This window comes from Pezoporus occidentalis, unplaced genomic scaffold (assembly GCF_034315485.1).
Source record: "Pezoporus occidentalis ecotype Australia unplaced genomic scaffold, CSIRO_AGI_Poc_V1 ctg135, whole genome shotgun sequence".
NCBI lineage: Eukaryota > Metazoa > Chordata > Aves > Psittaciformes > Psittacidae > Pezoporus > Pezoporus occidentalis.
The window spans coordinates 1,957,067-1,979,784 of NW_026913157.1; the positions used below are offsets into that span (position 1 = coordinate 1,957,067).

The window sequence follows — 22,718 nt, forward strand, 5'->3', positions numbered from 1 at the left end:
TTATCCTGTAATATGTCCCAGTGATTTGATTAAGGAGCACCTCAAGGAAATGTCAGTAGGACAGCATACAGAGAGCAAAGCATTCTCTAGTAATGGGGCATGAGAATATTAAATGCAAGAGCCATGGCCTAAAAAAATCCTAAAGACAGACAAGAAATATCAAAAAAAGAAGCTGTTCTGTCAAAACTAACTCAGCCACATCACTCTGCAGATACATGGTGTATGTTACTAGCGAGGAACAAGACAGCATTGCTTGCATGTAACAAAGGAAGAGCTAGAAATACTACAGACGAGCAGCAAGGCCAGGATAGCTTAAACTAGAAACTTTTAAAGGTAGCAATTCAGAAGTTTCCAAAAAGCAAATCTTGCAGGTTAAATATTATATCAACATTCGCTTCTTTGTTATCTTAAGAAAAAAATCTACATAAGAAAACGGTGGCAGGCATCTATTTTCTTCTTGCTGTTATCAGAAGAGAGTAATCTAGCTGCAGGAATAAATAGGGCCAGGATAAAAATCTGGAAAAATTATACTTCCCTGAAATAATGAGGTGAAAATAACACTTCTCTTCCGACAGTGCAAAGGAAGAACATCTTGTCCATCAAGTTGCTTTTAGCAATACTGAAGAGGGAATGATATGGGACTATCTGTATCACAGACTTTTTTACCAGCGCAGGAATAATTAAAGGTTCTTTGAAGTACTTAAGCAGTACTTCAGCAAACTATTAGAACATCTGTAGTTGAGACCACATACTACAGGGGTGTTTTACCACCTTGTGTTGCTACTCCTGCATAGTCCATTTGACAAGTACTGTCAATGGCACTCCTTATATCTGGTACTTATTCATGCTGGTTTGCTATATAGCTGGAAATCTAGTATCACCATGCTGATAGCAGAGGCTTTTTTAATTTATTCTACTCACTTTGTTTAACTTTATAATTGCTTTTATATCAGAGGTTTGGTTTTTGTTTTTTTTTTTTCCTGCCTGGCAAGATGTCCATAATAAGAAAGTTTAGAAAAAGGGTGAAGTCAACAGCCAGTTACTAACTGAGCCTTCCTTAGGTATCTTTTCATTGCGAGGACAGGGAAAAGTGTACTAAATACAGATGTCACCATGTGGTCAGGGCTGATAAATTTTGACTATTTCTTAGAATAATACTTATTTTGTAGCTGTCCTATGTGGTTCTGTGGGGTTTTGTTTGCTGGTTTGTTAGCAAAACAGAGACCCAAATGTGAAACCTTTCTTTCCTCGCTGTGGGTGTTCAGAAAATTCCATGCCTGTGAAATCCATAGGACATAATTGAAACAGTTTTGCAATCTAATGAGAGAGAACTCAAAATAGGGCGTTTGTGGTATTTGCACATTGAAAACAATTATGAGTTTTGCCTGAAAAATAGCCAAGGACTTAACCCTCAGAGCAATATTTTCCACCACATGAAGTCACACCAGCACACCATCAGTCTCACTAGGCCTCAAAAACAAAGCTTAAAAGGACATAAGTGATATATAGGCCTTGTGCTGAGCCTCAACCCACTAGTAGATTTCCTACGAAAGCAATTTTATGTTGCTTTCATCATCACTGGCAAAGACACCGCTTAAAAACACTATAAAGTGCTTTCCTGCTCTGAGCCTGATGGCAAGCAGTCCCTCTCCTAACTTTAACCAAATAAAAGTAACAATAAAACATTGTTTTGTACCCATCCGGGCAATTATCACTAGATGCTGGAAAGTAATAATAGTATGCCTGCAAAGTAGATGGTAGCTTTTCCAGAATGAAATAGGTCCAGAACAGGAACTAGTTCTAACCGCATAATAAAATTCATCTAGAATTGAAAAATGCAGCTCAGTTAGGGAACAGTGGTCTTAACTCCTGCTGTTTCGTTTCTCCTGCCGCTCCATTCCTGATCCTTGCGGAGCCTTGGTGCTCCACAGGGAGTTAAACAGGGTCCTTGCTCATAGGCCTCTGAAAGCTCCTTATCTACAGATCTGAGCACCTTCTTTTGTTACACTGCTCTCTGTTTGTTTCTCTGTTAATCTCAGCAGAGTCCTGTATTCTTTTAGCTTTTTGCCCTTTCACAGGAGGGATTAGCACTGTCCCTTGCAGGCTTTGGTTGAGACCTGTGTGCAGCTCTGAGGAGGTGCTGCCCCTGCAAGTACAGCACCTAGGTTTTACAAGGCCTCCTTAAGTAATACAACACCCCAAGCCCAAGAAATTTTCATCTACACTGACACATTAGTGGCAATAGTGAGGTGAGGGACAGATGTACATAGCAGAGGACAGCATCCAAATCTCTGCCTGATGGTGGGGACAGGAGCAACAAGCAGGCGCATTAAGAATGGTGTTTGTGGCTGCAGCAGACTGATGTTGTGGGCACTAGCAGGACAGGAGCAACAGTAGGACCCAGTGTGGGAAAAGAGAGCTGCCTGACAGGGTGTAGTCACATACAGCATGAAAGAGGGATGCTGTCAGTGGTTGGGTAAGCAGAGGAGGAATGCTATAGGAGATGAAGATGGCTGGGGATCAGGTATCGTACAACCTGCTGTGCAACATGGGCTGCAACAGACAGGCAGCAGAGTATGACACAAATGGTGAGCTGCTAAGGAAAAACAAAAATCTCACGACAAACTGAAAGGGGGTGAAAGGGGAGGAAGGGGGATGCAATTATAAGGCATTTACAAACCCCTGCACAATTTCAAATGCTGTGAGTACAATGCAAAATCATTGTGGGATCTGGCTCCAAAACAGCAGTAACAAGAATGTGTTCTGTAGTTTTACAATGATATCATTTATGCCGTAGCTATAGCAAGAGGAACAGCACACCAAAAGAAGTATTTGATGTAGAATTTTTAACTTCTGTTTCATACTTATTTTCCATTAAAAGAAAATGCAGGCTGTCGAAAAAGCTTAGTCTTTCCCATGGAAATTTATTTAATCTCTAGTTTTACCACAAGCCCTTCCCCTCCATCTCAGAATACATTCAGTAAAACAAAAATACTACTTTCTATTGCAGGGCATGCAGTTACCTCAAATAGGCATGTTAGAAAAGCACAGATTATTTGGCAGAGGCAGGGAGGGTTGCCAGTTTTTAAACCTGTGTATTTCCATCTCTCTCTGATTATTAGGAAATTAGAAACAAACCTATCAGCTGAAATTAAAACCTAAATGCTTTTAAGGAGGTTACCTTGTCCATTTTTTCTTTACTACTTTTACAGCAGAATCAGAATTCATGTTATTTCGTGTTGGCCTACTTTCAGCGGTGATTATGATGGTACCACAATGTGCAACTTGACATCTCCTCCTCTCCTCTCATTCAAAGTCTCCCAGGGCCCAGCCATTTCACAGAGGCTTGCTTTAGGCATTTATTAAATATGCACCTTCCAGTAGGGTTTAAAAACACCAACTAATCTCATCAGAGGCCAGAGACCTCCAGATATGTAAATCTACATCTGTTCCTCTTCAAAGGAAAGATTCTCCTGGATTACTCCAGGAGAAATGCATCCCATCCGGATATAGCCACTGAACCAGAGAAAAAGAACTCCCATGGCAAACGTGCCACCTCAAACTCACCAAGATCCAACGACAATGAAATTACACTTAATGTAATTCACTGCTAGCTTTAAGAAGCAATTAAGTAAAAGGCAGTACAGCACTTGCCGTAGGCTGTTGGTACCAACAGGGGCCAGGGGAAAGAGGCATATAATGTTAAAATTGGTAACGTTAGTATTAACATAAGGATGAACTGTAGGTGGCTGCTTGACTACAGTGCTGTAAAATAGCAGAGTCCATTAATAAGCAGCAATCTCCTGGTCCTTTTTTTTTTGCCTTTTTAAAGTGTGCTATAGATGTTTGCCAGTGAAAGCATGCAGCAATATAATCAACTATTAGCTTTTTATAAAAAACAGGATTCCCTTTCTCCCTCCCAAATGCTCCACCAGTATCTTCCCCTTCCCATACTGGAGGTGAGATCAAACAATTTTATGAACAATATTTCAAAGCTATTAGAGAGGAACTACGCATTTCACTGCAGCAGAGCAGTCTTGCATATGGCACATGCAATTCCCAAGAAGGAACAAGGTCTTATTTACCTTTTTACCTCTCATTTTGTATAATATCACTTTAAAGGTGAGCACAAAGATTTTTATCAGCACCAAGTCATGTTCTGTAAATGTTCTATGAGTTTCACAGTAGAATTAGAGATGCTTCACACATATCTAAAATCTAGCCTTAAAAGAAATAAATTTATTAGCCAAAAATTACAGTGAAATCTCACTTATTTTTCATTCAGTCCTACCTCTGTGGTTTTATTGGGTACAATTGAGATTCATAATTTGACTGTCACTAAAGTAATCTGAGTTTTCTATTTCTTATTTCATATTTTTGTTTGGGGTACCTTTGGTAAGATGCAGGCTTTTGGCTTAATCAGGCAAACATTAGTCTGTCTCCTTCGGAAAGAAGTGTACATGTAAATATTGTATTAAAATAGTCATAAAATATAGCACATGATTACATGATTTTGTGATTAAATAATTTACTCAAGTTTTAGCTACTTAAAATACTTTTATATCTATTTCTCAGATTCTGAAAAATTTCTTGGCTGATGCCATGGTCTGCACAGTATGAATTTCATATAAGTAGAACTAGAACATATAACTGATGCAATGATTTTAATATGCTTAAGGTTTATAGAAGCACAACTTTATGATTAAAGGGTTTCAAGATTTTTTGTTTTATTTATTCATTGAAAAGGCAAATGTAGCAGCTACAAAGATGTAGGGGACATATCCCTTGAGAAAGACAGAAAAGAGGTGAAAACTTGTTTTGGAAAGAGTGAAAGACATTTTAAATTACTTAAAATAAAAGTTCATTTTTAATGAAGCCATCACATAAAAAGTGGAACTCATATGTTCAATTAGGGCTTATATTTTTCTCACAGATAAGATCTGAGCAAACTCTTTAAAAGTCAACATTATCTGTCATAACAGCAGTTCTACCTCTCACATTGCAAACAAACTACACAAAAAGGAGGGAAAGATGAAACAAGGGATATGGGCAGTGTGAATGGAGCCTAAATCTTTTAATTAACACCCTCTGAAAAGCACACTCTTTTTCCACCAAACTAATAAAAAGTGTGAGTGTGGGGTCTTTGTTGTTGTTCAAGCCTTGCCTGCACTCTAAGGAACTGAGAAAAGGCTAATCAGGGTTATTTAAAGCCACTTTCTACTTGCCAGGCTCCAATATCTCATTAATTCACTCTTAGTTGGCATCATTGTCTGATAGTGTTTGAAAATCACCAAAGAAACAAGGATTTCCCCTAATCCTGTCCATCAGAGGTAATGCTGGAAGACCATACCACACCATAGCATGTAGGACATGGAAGAGAAGTGTGTGCATGGGGAAATACCCCATTTTGACTGCAAAGTACCATTCTCTGTGACTTAACACATAGTTGATAAGTTTTATGAGAACATGCCTGTTTAGGCCTGAACTTTACAGAAAAAAAAAAGAACAGCTGTTATGATGGTAGTTTTAAGGAATTATTCTAACTGAACTCTGTTTGAAGCTATGGCCTGGTTTCTTTAATCATATTGGTGAGGGCTTGACACAGGCAAAATTAATAGTTGCCTATGCGTGTATTTGACTTGAGAAAAGAAAGATTTTGATCATGGTCATATGCTAGAAAAGCAATTGCTTCAATGACTTAGTTGTCATAATCTACAGCATTCAATTAAAGATGAGGACTGCTGTTTTGGGGTACTTTTAATGGAACAACACGAACTCTGGTGACTGCAGAAAAACCTTGATTTATACCAGCATGCATGTCTTCAGCTCAGCAATCATCTTCGTCATGTCCACAGAACTGTGCTTTAGTTCCCTTTCCAAGAATTTTCTCCTCTGTACAAGCCAGCCTTTATATAGCTCATGCATACACAACATTTCTAGTAGCCCCAGTTTCCTCTTAATTCCTGTAATGGGAACAAAATAAGATTTCCTTACAAGTAAGTGCAGTCACACAGCCAATAAGAACCACAGCTGTCAATCCAGTATTGTAAACACAAAATGCACAGCTTTTAGAACATGTTTTTGTCTTGTGATACTTCTATTATTTTGTAATGTGTATCTTTGCCATCTAATCTCTTATTTTTTTATTAGGTACAAAACAAAGTAAAGTTCAAAAGGATGATTTAAAACGTCCATTATGGAGTTGTATCCCAGTATATCTGACTGTCATGACCATACCTATTATTTTGCGAATACTTACAATGGATGCTAAGCAGGAAAGAATCAGAAGTTTTACCATATGACACCTTCTAAAGACATGCATGTCTTCACTCCACAAATTTCCCTTACAGTTTTCCAAACCAAATATCTATCTTCATTGTTGTATTGTAGGGTGAGTCAAAAATTCAGGAAGAGTAACTATCCTATCTGTACTGTAAACACAGGTGAACCATGGTAGCAGTAATATGAATCACCATAATACCCCCAATACCCAGTTAAGATTCTATTAGCTGAGCATATATTGTGGACTTAGAGCTCTCAATGCCATTAATGGTATGTTTGTTCATAATTTATGGTTCATGGAAAACACCTGCAAAACAGGGTAGTGTTCCTCCTCCAGTTCCTGTTTCCCATCTTAGAATAAGAGCACTTGCCACTGACTTAAATGTCTTCTGTTTCTAAGTAAATTTTGTTCTCTGCTGCTCACAATAAAAGACTTTTAGGGTTAACGGTACACAAAATAAGCAGTTATTTCAGTTTGCAAACTGAAAAAGTAGGGCAGTGGCACTGGTTAGTGCTGCTTCCACGGTGCTCTGATACTCTTTGACAGTCCTCAGTATTTTTCCTCTGTATCACTTCCCAAACTCAAAACTCTTTATTCAGCTTTTCACATTGCTAAGTGCAGCTTCAATTTCAGTCCATATCTTTAGAAAGAGCTTACTTTGTCTCATGCATTTCATATGTCCTTTACTAAGATGGGGAAGGAAATGTAAGTATTGATTCTGAACTAAGTTTACTGAATCACAAAGACATACGCTGAAACTGCAGCATAAAATGTATTTTATAAAACAAAGAAAAATAAGTGGAAAATTATTGCAGCACAAATTGTTTATGAATTATTATAGAACACAAGACCATACAAACCACAAGAGAGAGAAGTCCTTATACCAAGCAGCGTACAATCTAAATAATAAAAGTTTTCCTGATAAAATCAACTCACAGATAGAAAGAATATGCCACAAAGTTTGTAATTAAGTTAATATGAAGCCATGCATATCCACAGTGTAAGGGCCTGAAAATTCTGTCAAAAAAAGGTAGTAGCTTTAAACTTTAAATATTGGAAATATTTTGATAAATCTTATTAAGGTTTGTGGCTTCATTAAAGGATCAGTTAGTATTTACATCATACCCAAGGAATTCAGACTGCGGAATAAGGTTTCACACTTCGTTTGAAAACTGCACCATTTCCAAATCTCCAAGTAAGCCAACTCTGAAGACCTTTCAGAAGTTAAAAATGTTAGCTTTTTGTGTATTTGTGACATAACAAAAATAGATACATCAATTCCCCCTATAAAATGAGAATCCAGTCTGTAGACTAATGTGGATAAATGGAGGCTTTCAATCCTGGTGGACACTTTACCTTATTTTATATTACAATGCTACATTATTACCACTGCTGTGGTTGTGAAATGTCACTGCTTCTCTGGCTAATTAAAAGATGGGCAGCAGATTGCCATTAATAAGATTTGGCTTCCACAAAATAAGGCTCTCTTGGTGTGTGGCTGTGTAAGTCAGCTAAGAGAATCAGACCTCCCCTTAGATGAAGGGAATCTGTACAGATCACATTGAATTAAATCTAAAAGTAATCCGCTGTATAAAGGAATGAGCTTTTTGCAATTGTGTTTCTGAGTGTATGCAGGGGTCCCCCTTAAGGTTTTACAGCCACAAGGATATCACTCACTTGAGCTGGGACCTTGGAAGAAATACATAGCCAGCAGAAAACAAAGATGTAGCTTTCAGGTCTGCTCTCAAGTATGACTATATAAAAAACCCCAAACCTAACTAAAGGTATTCTTCCTTATGCTTAAGCTGTACAACAGTGATGGGGGAAAGAAAGGGTGAAGATACTAACGTCAAAAATTGCTGCTAAGGAACTTCTCTTAAGACTTCTATTCTTCTGACCTTTTTCAAGATCAAAAAAGACCAATAGGGTGAAAAAGCTTGATCTCTCATGTGGTAATGACCCTACTTTACAAAGCTACTGAGCCCATTAGAAAAAAGAAAATAATATTCAGCTCTTTTAACGAGCCATACCTCAAAAGACAAAAATGTACAGGTTCAGACCGAAGTTTTCTGGCTTCAGTAAAACTACACCTAGCCTGCTGCAGCTTGAACAGAAGGACTGTAATATCTTCCCTTCTGGAAACACACCAGTGGTGAAGCCCTCTGAAGGGGAAGACCCAACACTCTGCACACAAAGAGCACCCAGGATGACACTGTTGACCTCTTCTGTGTGCCAAGACAGGGATTTAACTTTGTGGATTCCTTGCCCTCTGCCTCTTACCCAAAACCTGCATTCGCTAAGGAGTCTACCCAAGGGGGGGCTCCCAGAGGTGCTCTGTAAGATGTGAAGTTTTCCACACTGAAGCTGAAAAGATTTCAGATAAAATTGCATAGAAGTCTGTTGAAGGGCATATGCCTGTACAAGTCCCCTCCTGAATATGTAAAGGTGGTATTAATCTCTTGAAAAGATTTTTCCTAATCAAGTTACATTTGGGATGAATTCAGCTCAAGATCCTTGGAGTTATTTTCTGTTCTCAAAACTTAAGCAACTTTCAACAAGACAGACACATAGGGTACCAATGCACATGCTCTAAAATGGAGGGCAGCAAACGTCTTCATGGGGTTAGAAAAAAGTTTTGCATCATTGTGTAATTACTTAATTTTTCCATTAAGTGGGATAACACTTGCTGGATCATTGGAATAGCAGCCACTGTTTAAAACAGGACATCTGCCTACACAGGCCATTGGGCTGACCCCAGATTAACAGTTCTTATTTCCTAACCTCAGCAATATCCAATCTTTTGTATTTATATATGTTCCTTACATGTAAAAGATATTTGTGATATTTATCTATGATATAAAACATGCATGATATACACATATAAAACTCAAATGCAGACCTGAGAACTGATAAATGCAGACTGCCACCCCAAACCTTCCCAACAGCTTTTCAACATGCCTTTGTGCAGCTGTGTTTGACAACAGTCTGAGCCACAATTTGAGGGACTTGAAAGTTCAAAGTCACGTCATAGCTTCAGTCGCCCCTTTCTTTCTCCTGCATGTTTGAATTGTGTCTGCTTTTGGTTTTCTTAGGAAGTATGTATTTTTAGCAGTTAGTTCAGGGGACTGAGTCAAAATCTGTTCTCAAACCTGTAGATAACATACTTAAAAGAACTTTGTCTTGCTTTTCTCATGCATAAAATAATATAAGAATTTACGTCACTGGGCTGAGAAATGATGGATCTTTTGAAGTATTTCGATGTCCATCAGCTCCATTCTGCCACATTTTAATAGTTTAAGTATGAATAGTAAGCAAAATATATTCAGAGAAGTATTTTAATTAAAGGCACTTTGGTGTCCACTTTCAGGATATTGAAATTCCTGGGAGATGGCTGATTTGATATACAGTATACATATATAACAGATGGAAGGATCAATAAATACATTTTTTTTCCTACCATATAAACCTTTTGTTTTGTCTCCCCAGTGTGCTTGGAAAATGTCCTGCCACCAGAATAGCTCATCTCCAGCTGACACCAACATAAAAAGCAAAGCTTTTCCTTGCCTGCATTTATGACTTGCCTGTCACTGGTTAATATTTCCAAGTTTTAATTTAAAAGTGCAAAAGGAAATACTGGCCACAAAGGATCTAGTCTTAATTTGAGAAATCTTCTGATTAATAGGAAAGCTTAATTAAAACATCCATTTAAAGTCCATAATATAAACTTAATGGTAAGAATCTGCAGAAGTGCTTGATTGGATTCTTTTTTCATGTGTAAAATTATCATTAGTTACTTTCAACAAATGTCTTCAGCAGCCACGGTTATTCAGAGAATGGTAGCAAAAATTAAAGCCAGGCAGAATCCTGGCAATTTTAGAAGTGGTGGACAGCTCAGCCCTGTTGGAAACACACCAAATATTATCCAAAATAAATTCATGTATTTGCACAAGTCTTTGATATATATAAAAAATTCCTTTATTTCCCCACAAATGTCTAACCTTTGGCCACTCTTTAGTGAAGCTGCATTTTCTACAGTGTAGTCTTGAAGAACAAAGTACAACAGCAACTGGCAAAGTTTTTGAAAATACTACTGGAGCGAGGCTCAAGGAGCCAAAATCATTATTTTCGTATGGAGTGTTTCATACCAAACACAAACACTGGGGGGTCCTGACTGAACTCCTTTGCCCTCCTGCTGTTTATGCCTATGATACTGGGCAATTACACAACATTGGCTGAAACAGTATGCTGGGTAAGAAATTTCTCACTTATTGGGGGGTTTGGACTTGTCAACAAAAAGGAGAACATATAGTAATCCTAATGAACTGAAGGGGCAGATCATCTTGCTTCTCCCCTAAGATCTACCCTTCTTCTGTTTTTGTCTTCCTTTAAACAGGATAGACTTTGCTCTATGCAGTTTGAAATTTCAAGGAAACCCAAGTCCCAAATTAATGTAAAACTACACCACAAATAAAAGTTCTATGGCTGAATAAGTCTGCGGGAGTTGCAACTAATGAGACTTGGCAGTGGCTTTTGCCAGCATGCTTATGCTACTGCTGAAATGTGCGCACACACAGCACAACACAGAGCCTTCCACACTGCAAGAGAACTAGAAAGGACAGGTTCCATTAATCAAACTTTTCTTTTACCTAATACTTATTCTAAACATATTTGCATCTTAGAAGGATTCCTGATGAAAGTGCTTTGTGTAATCTTCTTTACACATCTTTTAGGAAAAGTTGGGGGTTAACCTTTTTCTCGTTTTCATTTTCACTTTTAGAGGGGAGCTCCTCATGTGAAATTTCACAGTTTCTCAAAAGATTTCTGTGTCATTTCCAGTCTACACTACAGCCTTTGTTCTAATCCATATGTATACCTTCAGGTGTATAGTACAACAGTAATAGACACAGAGCTATATAACTGTATACTTAGCTCTTTCCTTGCATCCCCACAACCATCAAGACAACAGCTTTTAAGTCACCTTGCCTTTAACACAGAAGTTTATCTATTTCAGCTCCCAAACCAGGAAGTCAATTAGCAACTACTAAAACCCTCATATTGCAGTTCCTCCACTCCACCTCTTTATGAGGATGTGCTTTATGCATCAGCAGCAAAAACACTGGCACTCTACAGGTGGCTTCTGTCATAGAGCTAAATCAAATCCCACTCTTCTCAAGGCCAGTGCTATTGATTCACTAGGAGAACTCCTGGGCCTGATATGTGCATTTCCCTCCCTGACTGGCCTCAGTCATCACCAAAAAGTTAATTGTCTGATAGATCCTCATTTAGTACCATTTTCTTGTCCTACCAGGATGGCAAAGGGTTGTAAGGCATAAGTGGTGGTGAGGAAGACTTTCATATAATACTTGCTGCTAAGAAAAATGACAAAGAAGGTTTGTGCCTTCTAGAACTGATCTCCAGACATGCCACAGGACTAGCTCCAGAAAGCTGGGTGTAATTACAGACAAACTTGAGCTTTGGAAGTTCCTGGCCTCTGTTACCCTCTGCTGTCCTGCACCTACTAGAGGCAGCAAACTTTTCTCATTGAGGCAGGCAGTGCCTGAATGGCCTGTGAGAGGGGGAACAGTCACTGAGGCCAAAGAGGCTGCCATCACCTTTGTGTCCTATGGAGCCAATTAATTTGCACAACAGCCATGCTAGGCACTCTCTGCCAAGCCACAGTTAGGCAACACATTGACAAGTGTCCCAGAACCAAATATGTTCTTTTCAAAAACACAAATTAAAAATGCAGGTCAGCTTAATGTGCCAGCAGTGGTATAATTGCTGATTTAGGAGAAGGACCAGCAAGACCACAGATATAACTTACCTGTTTTCTCATTGTTCTCTTTTAATAGGAGTCAACTTTGCAATTAAACTACTCCCCAAAAACAGACATTGAAATTAATCTCACTTTGTTAGTAGGTCTGATCATTGGCTTTGTGCCCTATAGAAGGAACATCTACTAGTATGCAAGCAAGGTGTTTTAACACCCACAGATAGATACTTCAAAAGCAGCTATTGTTGTAATTTTCAAGTATCTCTTCAGAAAAAAAAAATAAAAAATACAGTGTTCTTTGCAGCTATAACACTTTTTCCCCAAGTGTGAGAAACAATACTTTTCCTTCTTACTTTCCTTTTTCTTAGTTACACAAGGTAAGCCAAATGAAGAGCTATATCAGCTTATAAGGTAGTAATATTCCTGTAAATGGGTAAGTCATTCTGCCCATATAATGGCATAAGTGTGGTATGAAGTACTGCAGAAGTGTTAAGCTATCAACATCCACAGGATCTATTGGTTTAAAATATCATACTGAAAAGCAAATTATCTCTTCCATGACTGTAAATGAGACTAGCATTACTCCAGCTCTATAAAGTTAACACAAAGATAAACTGGAGATAACTAACCCTTTTTGTGGCAGCTTTGATTGTTTGAAGTACACCTCTTTTCTTGTTTTGATGATTAAATGTACAGTAGATGTTCAAAACTATTATATGGAGATGGCTCAAAACTCATTTAATCCCTTTCCCACCTCAAATACGTAAATTTTCTATAATATCTTCATGGAGTGACAAGTAACTAGGACAAGCAGAAATGTGGTAGAGCACACATCCATCATGCACTCAGCACTGGAGCATGCAGAGGTGTTGTGGTTTAAGTCCAGTCAGTAATGCAGAACCACACAGCCGTTCACTCACTCCCACCTCTCCCTCCCCCAACTCCCGGAAGGAGGGGGAGGAGAATTGAAAGAATGTAACTCCCACGGGTTGAGATAAGAACTGTCCAGTAACTAAGGTATAACACGAAGCTACTACTGCTGCTACCAGTAATAATAATGATAAGGGAAATAACAAGGGAAGAGAATACAGCTGCTCACCACCAGCCAACTGATACCCAGCCTGACCGAACAGTGATCTAGCCCTTCTGGGTAACTGCCTCCAGTTCTATATCCTGGGCATGATGTGCTGTGGTATAGAATATCTCTTTGGTTAGTTTGGGTCAGGTGTCCTGTCTCTGCTTCCTCCCAGCTTCCCCTCCTCCCCAGCAGAGCGTGAGACTCAGAAAGTCCTTGGTCAGACTAAACACGACTTAGCAACAATTAAAAGCATCGGTGTTATCGGCACTGTTCCCAGGCCTAAAATCAAAAACACAGCACTGCACTAACTACTAAGAAGGAGAAAAATGACTGCTACTTCTGAACACAGGACAAGAGGTCAATGCAGTCTATATACATTGTCCACCAAACCCAGCCCTCTTGAATCTGATGCTAAATCAGTTGAAATGAGAAAAAAAGGACAGCCATTTATGGCTTCATCTCTTTTGCTATCCAAAATAAAATTTTCAAGTTTACAGATGCAACAAAATACATCAGACTGTTGCATTCTCCCATGTTTTATGTAGTTCTGTGTGGTTTTATGCTGAGTATTCAGGTAGCCAGTTTGCAATTAGAGCAAATATTTGCAGTATTCAAGTCACCAGCTACAAACTGTTTGTAAATATTTTACCTTTAAAACCCCATGGATTTTGTTGACATTTTTCTACTGCTCTGCCAAATTATTTTTATTTTTTTAATTCAATGGGGAGATACAGAATAAGATACCAACACAGCTGCATGGCAGTTTGAATGGCAGCTAATGAATATCAAAACCCCCAGCATTACTGGAGCTTATTGTCCTGGTCTTCAGAAGAGTGGACTTGTCATGGAGGTTTCAGCATGTTTACCTTCTCTGTTTTGCTTCTGCATAGCATTTTATCTAGAAAGCAGGTAAGAAGGCAAAGAAAAGCAGCCACATTGGTATGTGACACTCTTCAAGCCAAGCATGGGGGAACTTGTAGTGTTTTATCTATTCCACATCACTAGATCACTGACAACAGATGGCACTGAGAACAGAACCTGACCTGGAGTCCCAGCACTGTGTTGATATAAAGAGAAACTTGATAAAAACATCAACTGTCTTTTAAATTTTTTTACTCAATGAAAAATTTTGCTATGTTAGAACTATATTGAAACTGAACTTCAAAGGAACAAAAATAGAGATCATAGTCCATGTAACCAAGTTAGGACAGCCTAGATGTTTCATCCAACAACAAACTACAGTCTGAACCTTCTAGCTGTGAGGAATCTGTTTTAATCCCTGGATGATAAGGAAGTGTTGGGAATAAATTTTCTATTACAGCACTACTTGATCTTGTGACATCTAGTTAAAACTTCTTAATGGTGCCAGTGAAAAAGATGTGTCTTGTATATATCATGATCTGCTGAAGTTTTGGGACACCCTAAAGTGTTTGGAATATTAATAATCTTCCTTATAAAGACTAAATTACTTAGTCTTCATGTGCTACCCCTTTGTGCCAGTAATAGGATCCCTTCTGTTTGCTAAAGCAACGTGTCTTACTGCTAGTACTTGAGAGGAAAGAAGATTGAGTAGCTCACACTGGTGGCCTCTCCTTTCCTTGCACTCACAGAACTGCTCAAACACACACAGCTCCTAGGGAACTGAAAACACATGCTAAACACTTTTTTAAAGCAGTGAGCAATGCAATGGTTTAGAGTGGATCCCAAATAACGCCTAGCCTAACTTCACTGATTTCAGTGGAATTAAACAGAGGTGGCTTTTGGCGCAACCAGTCTATCAGTGCAGAGGTTTTTATTCTGAGGTCCTGATTTTGCTGCCTCCTGCACACAACAAAGCAATTCACTGAGCACAAGGAATAGCAACCACAACAAGAGGAGCTATCTGCAAAGACAGGACCAGGATGAAGAATGAAACAGGAGCTAAAGAATGCCTTGTTTTTACTGATGCATTAAAAAATAAATAAATCGGGCAGCATATAGCTTACAACCATGTAGCACTGCTGCCTGCCTTAAAGCCTTGGTAGTGTGCTTTAAGAGGATTGATGTTATCACCTGATCTTCCCTACTTACCATAATAATTAATGTACAAGCAGTGCTCAGAGGGACCAGCTCCAAGGCCACAGAGGGAAGAAGAAACAGCACATTTCAAGAGGATTCCTTTTTTCAAACAAATAAAGAGGTACTTGGAAATGGTATCAAATATCTAAAGCTGAATTTAATAACCACTTTTTACAGAGTTTTTTTGTTTTCCATTGAATTATGCAATATTATCTGAGAAAGTAGCATCTATAATTAACTGACAACAGCATTAGAATTAAGTAGGAGGGAATGGTGATAAATAGCATGCTCTCTATCCCCCATATTTAGTGAATTTGTACTTAAGCTGAGGGGGGGTCGCAGGATAGAGCAGCAAAAAAAATCCCAATTGAACTTCTAAATGTGTACAAGACTGGTACTTCTTCTTTCTTCTACTCTAAAGTACTGTGCACATGGGAGACTTCACTCACCTCCACGAAAGCCAGCTTTTATGAAGCAGAAAGAGCAGAAACAATTTAGTATAAAAGTGCCAGATGTTTTTTGCTCTGCTCCATCACCTGCAGTGCCATTGTCCTAAACTGATTCAATGGCTGTGACCTTGGGTAGGCAGCAGGCAGCTCTGTAGGGACCTGGTTTGGGTCTGCCCTTCCTCTTCCTTACAGCAACTTCTCCCAAGCATCAGCCTGACCTTGGTGCCTAGTGGGTACAGTAGCCCCACCTCTGAGAGACCACTGGTGCAACCATGACCTCTCTTTTCACTGACATTGGGAACTGCCATAGGCAGCAGTGGGCAAGTCACGCAACGGACAGAAACTCCTCACAAGAGGACACCATTCCTGAGAAATGCCCCACAGAAGAATGCCCCTTTCATAGTGAATAATCTGACCCTGCTGAGCCCTTTCCTGCCTGAAGTTCTGCTTTTATAAGAAGGCATCCCTTTTGAAGATCAGAGAGTCAAAATAAATTATATTGTTTAAGGGAATCAACCATTACCAAATCATTCAAAATTCCTTAATATAGACCAGGTTCAACAGAATAAGGACAGACACGTATATTATAATCCAGAGGAAATTGCATGGTGTGGCTAACACTTTACTAAATATTTCTGTGATGTTATAACAAAGGTTTCAGTTCTTCTGCAACTACAGTTTTGCCAGTCTTTCTCACTCTGTACCCCTACAGAAGTGGCTAGCATATAGCTGCCCCTTCAAATTACCTGCTGCTACTGTACGAGCATAAAGGCTACAGATCACTTACACAACTTTTCTAGTGATTAGCAGTACAGGTTGTCATGAAAAGCAGACAGCTTCTGGTACAGTGAGCTAATTACATGGTTACTACAAAATAATGGAAACAGAAAGTAATTACACCGTTGTAGGCATTACTGCTAACACGCTATCTCTTATCTTGAAAACCTTGCAGATAATTAGCTCATGTCAGTACACTGGTATTTTCCTCTGTGCACAGTTTTGCACCTCAAAAAAAAGGTAGAAAAGTTCTGTGATTAACAGCTATGCCAGAAAGTTTATAAAAGGCCCAACTGCTCAAGAGACAAAGGACCACAGAAGCTTCAGCTGGCCAAGAGATCAAGTACCAGCAACAAATGCACTCTGCGATGGAAAACCTGATTAAAATTTCTCAAAGAAATCATTATGGGTGAGAAACTAATTGAAAGACCTCCCTCCTGCCAGAGCTTTGCTAGAAAGAGAAGACTTCAAAGGCATAGAAGGAGAGCTAATGTTTTCACACTTAAAACTGAAAAAAGGCAATCCTCATGTTTGTGTTTGTTCAGTACACACTTCTCAAATGTTGCCCCCTCATGCTCTAAATCTGCTGGGTGGAAGATCTAAACCTTGCATATACAATGCACTGTAGCTAGGGTGTATGGCGCTATTCTTCCATGCTGTGTGCCTGTCTATTCATGCGCTTTTATTCTTTATTCTTCAGACTGATATATAGTAAACAATATGGTTAGCCACTTAAAATTCTCTCGGTTATTAAAATGTGAGTAGCATTTTTTTCCTCTCTCCTGGATTTCATCTGGAGCCACTACCTAATTAATATCCAGAACCCAGCAGGAATCTGAATAATAATAAAAAAAAAAAACACTTTTGTTGTTCCTTGAATAAATCTGTGTAATTTAAACCATAATCATGGGGATTTCATCAAAAGTAACTCAGTTCTTCCAAATCCCACATCATCATTACAAACAACTTTGTAGTGCAATTTCCAAGGCAAGATATCTCTTCATTTTCATATTTTAAAAGAAACATTGCTAATGACAGCAAGGATGTGTTTTTTATGTAAAAATCTAGGATCTCAATGGTTAAACAACAATGTACTCCCCTGTATCTTCTTCCAACGCATATACTGTATTGTAAAGGATCAGTTTGTACAAATCCTTCATTCTCTCAAAGACACATTGTCTTATCAGTGAAGAGAGAAGGTGCAGTTGGAGTATAATGCAAGTCCATTCCTCACAAGCTTAGAGCTTAAGCACTTTGTTACTGGTTATTAGGGCTGGACTCCTAGAGATAAACCTACAACTACTGTACACCAGTGAAGGGCAAATAAGCAAAATCCCTGACATAAGTCTGTTGTAAAATGATGAATAAGCCTCCTAAATTGCCATAAGGCGCTAGTCACAATGGAATTGTATTTGTCAGACACGCATTGTAACCCTAAGGTTATCATAGTGGGCCAGGAGATACAGGAGGAGTGCTTAACACTATCACCCCCTAATCATATCTCTTACAGGCTAAAAACTCTGCAGGGAGCATTACCACTTAAAGAGGTGGTAGTGTTCCTATCGACCGAATGGAGACAGCATTTGGTAGAAAGAACAAACCATAGAAAAGAGTAACAGATACATTCACAGAGGCGCCTCCCAAGTATACCCTCAATTTAGATCTAAAAAAAAAAATCCTTGCAAATCATATCCCCAAGGTTGGGGTTCTAAATAATAAAATACTGTAGATTACTACTTCATTAGTTTTTTTTAAAAGCTTATGAAAAATTACCTTTTGCCTGTGGGAAGACATTTTATCTGAAGTTATAACAACTCCAACAGTTTTAAGATATCAAATTTAGAAGCTAAGCAGGTGTAAGAAACAGATGATATACCCTACTCTTGCAAATTTAATTTTCAGGTTCTAGTTCCCCACAAGTTTTTTCACTGTATTTATCTTAGACTTGACTAACGCCAATATACATCAGAAAGCATGACAAACTAATGTTATAAATGCTATATGTTATGGGAGGTGGCCAAAATCTTTTTCCCAAATAAAAGACACTAACTTCTGAGGAAATGTTAGCCCTTATACCAATTATCAGACACATGCAAGCGAGTGAAAGTGGTTCCAAAATAGTCCGTATCCTAACGATTAGGACATTCCTGCAAGAATCATGGATATATTTGCAAGATGCAGAGGAAGGAACTGAACTTGTGCTCCTCCGTAGCCCAGATGACTGTTCTGGTCAGTCAGCTATATGGTCATTCTTGCTCACTGGCTCTATTCCTCCTCTCTCTGCTATCGCCAGTTGAACATTCAGTTATTTATACCAAGTGGAACAATTCCAACAGAAGAGGTTGAGATGCACTTGCATGCACCTGCTCTTTCATTCATACCTTGGCATCATAACAAAAATTTCAAAAGCTTGATTGTTTTAGGACAAAGGATCATTTTCTGGCCAGTCATATGCATTGTGTAACAAAACAGAATGAGAAAAAAAAAGGCCACAGCATTTGTAACAGCGCGTTTCAGCTTCATCATAGTTGTTTATAACTGTATGCACTTAGGAATACATGCAAAACATGGTATATCTTAGGAAAGAAGAAAAATCAAAATTAAATATCTATGATCATTCTAATGCATGTAAAATAAAACGGTCTTTGTTTCACATGACTGAACATGAGGTAGATCTTACTCTTATTTCAAGAATTATCAGCTGAAGAGTACTATTCTACTTTTAGATTACACATAGTGTTAAGTACAGCAGAAGTAGTAAAATACACATTCAATGAAATTTACTTTAAATACACAAATAAAAGGAAAGGACTGCTGTATTAGTGCAGCTTTAAAGCACAATTTCACATTATAACAAACAGCAAAGAGGTAGCGGTATGCAGTGTAACATTTAAATATCAACAGCTCTACAGTGATATAGCAACACAGCACAAATGTAGGTTTTGCTGAATATGTGAAGACATAATTAAAAGTCTGATTTCTGGGTGTTCTTTAAATGCTGTCTTCAGTCTTCCCTATGTTCATTCATACAGATCTCTAGAGCTTTAGACTAATATACATCCTTTCTGGATTTCTTATGTATTACATAAAACCAAAATCAACCTACTTCATGCAAAATATGGGAAAATAACCAATTGCCTCAAACTCTATTCAAAGAGGAGAAACTGGGTTCCAATATTTGTGAGATTAAAATAACAGAAAAAATTATATTGTCTTACTAACACAATAGTGAACAGCAGATTTGGATGTAAGTATAAATCAGTTTCCCGGACTGAGCAAGGATAACATTCTCCTATTAGGCCATGAAGGACAAGAACGACAGAGCTCCTTTTTTTGTGATGGGTGTCTCTTATCCCATGTCCCACTGGTTCCACTGCAATGTAACATGATGAAGATTTACACCTCTGGTGTCTGTAGCAATACATTTCAGGAAAGTGAGCCCACCTTTTGGCTTTTCAAGGCAAGAATTCAATTTCATTGATTGCTTGATTTATGGTGCAAAACCACTTATTGCAATTTACAGTCACTACTCTCATTCTTCCTTGGTCTAGGAAAACCATTGTTTAAATATCAGTGACAATGGGCTTTTGCCATGGAAATCAGTATATTGCTGTTCCCCATTTAAAAGCAAAGACTAAGGCTATCAAGAGCAGTAAAGGGATAAGACAAAGAATTCAAAACTGTGTATCAAGAAAAACTCTTAGCAGTGCATATTTGTGAATGTCCAACCAATTTTTTTCTCTATTTAATTTCTAGGCTTACTTAAACTGAGATAAAGCACTTTCTAATATATTCTAATCCCACATGTATGCAGAGAGACACCTAATGTGATGTGCAATGTGAACCCCACCAAATCAGTGATTCAATATTACAGCATAAAATATTCTTTTTTTACTTTAGTGAAAGAACCAAGAAAACCTCTCACACAAGATGAACTCTGTCCTGCTTTTTTCTTAAGCTATATTTGACAAGCAGCCAGTTCAAGTAGCTGAAGTCCTTGCTCAAGTGTCAGGCAAGTAGATAAAAGCTCCCTGCTTGGAAAAGCTGGGAAAGATTTTACAAGGTGCTGCAAGCTGTTGGCATCATAGTTCCATTCTAGAGGGACGCGATTGCAAAGCTGGTGTTTAGATTGGTGAGGAAAGGATTAGGAAAGAGACAAACTTTCCTGTTTGATAAAAACCAAGAATCCATGATACATCTATTTACAGCTGAGGAATACACAACCTGAGGTGTACAATTTACACCAGAGTAGTTTGTTCTGCATTTCAGATACATGAATAGCAACCACTAAAGTAACTTTTGAGGCTCTAACCTCTGGGACTAGTAATGGTAGATCGTGTTTTCTTTTCTGTTCAACCCTGAATTTACACGCATCTTCCTTCCAAGATCTCTGGTCTTTCCACCAGTGTTTAGTCCCAATGGACACACTGAGGAGTTACTCAGCCTCCCTGATACCCACAGCAGGACCAACTGCTAGCTACAGGAAACCAGATTGAAGAATTATCAATGACATCACTGACAGCTGCCTGTAGTATGTTATAATGGATGGTGATAATGCCATTTTATGCAGGGCATCAGCTTTCCCACATCTACAAAGCACTGCTGACTAGTTATTCATTGGTGCTTTGGTCTCCAACGAATAACACATCCTTTGCCTTCAGTGGTGATGCAAGCTCCACATCCCAGTGCAGAGATTAACGGCTGGCAAGCACACAGTCCAGCCACTGTCCCCCAACTCCAACACTGGTAACAGCAACACTAAGGCGCTGCAAACACAAATGGAGAATAATTTATTTTATAGGTAAGAAGCAGCAGATGGCACTCTCCACTCTGCCTTATCAATAAACAGGATCTCAGCAGGGGGCACTCTGTAATTTTTGGTGCAGTTCTGAACCCAAATGCCAACCTCTTACAGCCATAAACAGGCTTGTGATGTTTTTTCCACAAAGAAAAATACTTATCTCAACATTGTAATCATGCACAGCATCATAGCCGTAATAGCCTAGTTCATGTGCTAGGTTCAAACCATTCTGCATAGAGCTACTGGAGAGTAACTGCTCTGACCCCAGAGGAGGCTATACTTGAGGGATGGGCGACCTCTGTGAAATGACCTTGCTCTGCTGGTCTATGCACAGCAAGTTGTGGGTGGCCATCTATGGAGAAGGACCATTTTTCCATATCAGAACTGGACGTTAACTGGAAGAAGATCAAAAGTGGAAGGAAGTGCAAGAAAAAACAATAGGAAATTGGTTGACTAGGAAGGCTGGAAAGTGCATTACCTCAACAAAATTAAACAGAGAGACAGAGTGACCAATTTGTGGTATCTCTTGTTTATTTTGCCTTGTTACATGAAAGCAGACTATTGAAAAGTGATGCACGCTTACTCAACAGATCTGCTTCCTAGGGCTGATCCTTCATGTTCAGCCCCTACAGAAGCTACAGAAAAATTATTTTCATTATAAGGTTCTATACCACACTAGCAGGATTTTATATGTCTTTATGAATTATGTATGCATACACACATAAAACCTTCTCTAGCAACAGCCTTAATTCACACTGAAAAGACAAAGCCACTTGACTTACACAGTAGCCTGAAAATACAAACCCTTAGCTTTTTCTCCCACATTTTGCTTGATGTTCACCCAGAAACCCACTACAGTTCAAATCCCACATTTCTCAGGCAATGTGCAAGTTTCCACCAGCACTCATTCAAATGCATAACATGCCCAGAAGGTTGATGGATGTCAGCATCCTGGGACAGGGGAACAGAGGTGCAAGGGAGAGACAGAGTAACCAAGGTTGAGCAGGTCAGGTGTTTCCATTCATATCAGTTGTGGTATAAATGCATAGGTGCTCTCCTGGGTAGCCTGGTTTGAGGGCTTTATAAATCATAATGATAGTTGCTCAGAAATTTTCCTGCAAAACATGTTTCTGGGCAAAAATGCCAATTTATCACTAATAAAGCATTCTGAGGGCATGGACATTAATTTCAAAAGAATGGTGAAGGACCACAACCCGACAACAGATTTCCAACGGAAATCTCAGTTGCCCGCTAGCTTACCTGGCTTGCCTGTTTGCAACGCCCATTTACCTGTGATTGCTTGCCCCACAGCAGTCCTGTTGCTGAGCCACGAGGCTTGAATTCAAGGACTACATGCACCAATCTGCTGCAAATGCCTCTGTGTAGTTCCTAAAACTACCCAGTTCCCCATACCTGTGCTAGCAGGGTTCCTGCTCACAGAGCCTTGCAAAGATGCAGAGAACAAATAAAGACAAAACAGTTTCTCAAGCACTCAAAGA

At 38.8% G+C, this 22,718-nt stretch overlaps 1 long non-coding RNA gene across 1 annotated transcript in view; it reads right to left on the reverse strand.

Annotated features, from left to right (window-relative positions):
• Positions 1 to 5,504: 5,504 nt before the first annotated feature.
• LOC134158805 (uncharacterized) overlaps positions 5,505 to 22,718 on the reverse strand; it is a 31,484-nt gene continuing 14,270 nt past the window's right edge. The window contains exon 3 of the long non-coding RNA XR_009962923.1: positions 5,505 to 5,963. This is a non-coding gene — a long non-coding RNA (uncharacterized LOC134158805). The remainder of the gene's footprint in view (positions 5,964 to 22,718) is intronic.